Source organism: Megascapheus bottae, chromosome 21 (genome assembly GCF_031878675.1).
Source record: "Megascapheus bottae isolate mThoBot1 chromosome 21, mThoBot2.hap1, whole genome shotgun sequence".
NCBI classification, from domain to species: domain Eukaryota; kingdom Metazoa; phylum Chordata; class Mammalia; order Rodentia; family Geomyidae; genus Megascapheus; species Megascapheus bottae.
Genome location: NC_143529.1, coordinates 15,087,487 through 15,090,349, shown reverse-complemented (window position 1 = coordinate 15,090,349; position 2,863 = coordinate 15,087,487). Strand labels below are relative to the sequence as shown.

The 2,863-nt window shown below is 38.0% G+C and overlaps 1 pseudogene; it reads right to left on the bottom strand.

The window, feature by feature from the left end:
• Positions 1 to 1,185: 1,185 nt before the first annotated feature.
• On the bottom strand, positions 1,186 to 1,827 carry LOC150048681 (FGFR1 oncogene partner 2 homolog pseudogene; annotated as a pseudogene).
• Positions 1,828 to 2,863: the final 1,036 nt, after the last annotated feature.

The following is a 2,863-nucleotide window of genomic DNA, read 5'->3' as shown; positions in this document are numbered from 1 at the left end:
GAGCAATAGAAGGGAGAGATTGATTGGAATATACTGTAAATGTGTGGAAAGGTAACAATGAAACCTCCTTACTAATGCAGCTAATTTTAAAAAATGTTCCATGGCCAGTGGAGGTCTGAATTGTCTCTGAAATGATCATACCTCAGTTGCTATATCAAACATGCCTACTCTGGTTAAATTAAGCACATAATATATTTCAATATAGAACAGAGAAGAAAAATTTTGTTTTCATTATTATCTGAGAACCAAAAATTATTCTTCCAAAGGAGGAATTTGACTTACTAGATGTCTAAGGTATATTTATTATAATTTGTTTTAAAAATGTGTTTCTTATATAATTCATTATATTTCTTCATTAAAAAGTAGCATTTCTATTTGAAATGATAGTTTGTATATTGAAATGAGGTATGTTCTATTGAGCTAAATATCACTTATGGTAAATTAGTTATAATTAAATTACCTCTTGTTTATGGCACGTATAAGACATTCCTTCGGCCATTAACCTGAATTTTCTTTAACAATTTTAATTCATGGGGAAATAAGCAATCACTAAAGATGAAGTCTCACAGTATCGAAGCCATTTGTTACTTCTGACACAAAACAGGCATAGATTTCAGTATGAGGCTCTCCCATCCAAACGTCATTTTAAAATTGGGATAATTGTATAAATTCATAAACTTGTATTGGGAATATTTAAGTTTATCCACATACCATCCAATACCACTGCAGAAAAGTCTTGTTAAGTTAGCAGTAATGGTCTGAAAACTCATTTGTTCAACAACCAAAGTGGCCTGATTTTTTACTTTTTTATTATGTTGGAATGAAGTTTATGATCATTAACCATACATACTTTCGATGCTATCTCTTAGCGTCTACATTATAGACGTTGGTGTGAGAGACCCTCAAAATTGCTCAGTACATGACTGGACAGACAGGTTTCTCTCATCAGCTACTCACGGTCTGTCTCCCTCCACCGACAATTCTGTATGGCCCTCAAATGATACTGTAAATGCCCAAATTGCCCTTGGCAAGAAAAAAATAGGTTTACCACTCTTTATAGAAGGGAAACAAAGATTACTTGAAATTGCATTTTCTGCTCACCCATTCGTTCATTGACCAGTCCTAGCTACTACATGGAGGGAACTGTGTACAAAGCCCGAAATTTGGGAGTGCTTCAATTTTTCCTCAACGCGGGTCACTCTTAGTCCCTAATGCTGACCAAGATGTATTGTGTGATGATGCATGGACCCTCCTAAGGTTCAAAAATGATTCTCCAGTGATCTGAAGAATCTCTCTCAATCCTTTGTTTTCTCATTCAAATAGAAATATTTGTTCGTAGTCCTCACAACCTAGCTGTTTGTCAGTTTTAATGGCTTTCCTCATTACTGCTTCTATTTCCATTATCTGGTCAACATGTGCTTGCAACTCCTTGGAAGGCTGCTCTTTTAACTTCATTAGTGTACTCGGATCACATATTTTTTTTGCTAGCCATTAGCAATCTAAACATTTGTTCTCAATACTTGCTCATTATAAGCTCCAAGGCAGACGGATGCTTTTGAAGGAATGTTCATTTTTTTTCCTTGTGATGCAATTCTCTGATTTTTCTATTTTCTTACTGGGTTTCCAGGACTAATGTGGACTAAGGCCCATGTCTTGCAACTTCATTAAGTTCTTGAATTTCTTTCTGATATTGTTTCATTGCTTCTGCTAGCTTGTAGAGAGCTAGCTGTAGTCTACTCAGAGATTGTACTGCACTGGCATGATCTCTCTCAATCTTTCAACAAGGGCTGTAGGAGCAGCAAGTGCCTTCTCAATTATGCAACTCATTCCTAAAGGAGTACTCTGCTCTCAATCACTGGCAGCCATCAGCTCTGATGACTAGGACCCAAAGCCTTTGCCAACCAGGACCCATGTACCCAAGGCAAGAAACTTCATGCACCTATTCTACCTCTTCAGCAAAATGAGCAGAGCTGCACATAGACTGGAGTAGGGTAGGTAACTAGAGAGCCTGCTGAGATCAGCTTCATACTTTCCCCACCTCCTCGAACTAGCACTGCACCGATGTTTATCTATTACAGTAACTGATGCTATAACTAAACTAAGTGATCTAACCAATCTGAATCTAAATGATCCAAATAACCACAATGACCTTAATCAGAACCACTAATGGTGGATGGTTAGATGGATTGATTGAACATGACCAATCGAATGATAGTTAATGGGACTACTTATGCTACTCTCTTTGGATGTCTCGGGTGCCTGTTGATGCATCCAACACACAACGCTCTCTGTGGAAAAGCGTTTGGTGAGAATGACTTTCATTCCTATCATTCCGAGTGTCCTCCTCCTCTCAGGCTAGGTTGGAATAGCGTGTTTCCTGGGCTGAAGTTCTCCTTGGGGTTCTGTGTGTTGAGTTAGGTTAATTTTCTAACTAGTAAGATACAAATTGTCTCCGCCACAGGACTCTTCCCAAGACCTTTCTAGGTAATTCAGTTGCGCTCGTGAGCACTTCTGTTATTCACACTTTTTCTATTCAAACCCCTGCTAACCATAACTTTCACTACTATTGTCCTAATATCTTTCATTTTCTTTTCTCTTTGGCAAAACTTCAAATTATAATGATCCTTTTGGGGGGTTCCTGAGAAACCCAGAATAAAGTCACTGGAAGGGATTCTTTTAGCACAACAAATAAAAATCTGAGATACGATATTTTTATTTTTATTTTACCTAGTATAAGAAAATAATCCGCTAGCCAGGTGCCAGTAGCTCATGCCTGTAATCCTAGTGACTCAGGAGGCTAGATCTGAGGATCACAGTTCAAACCCAGGCCGGGCATAAAAGTCCATGAGACTGTTATCTTCGA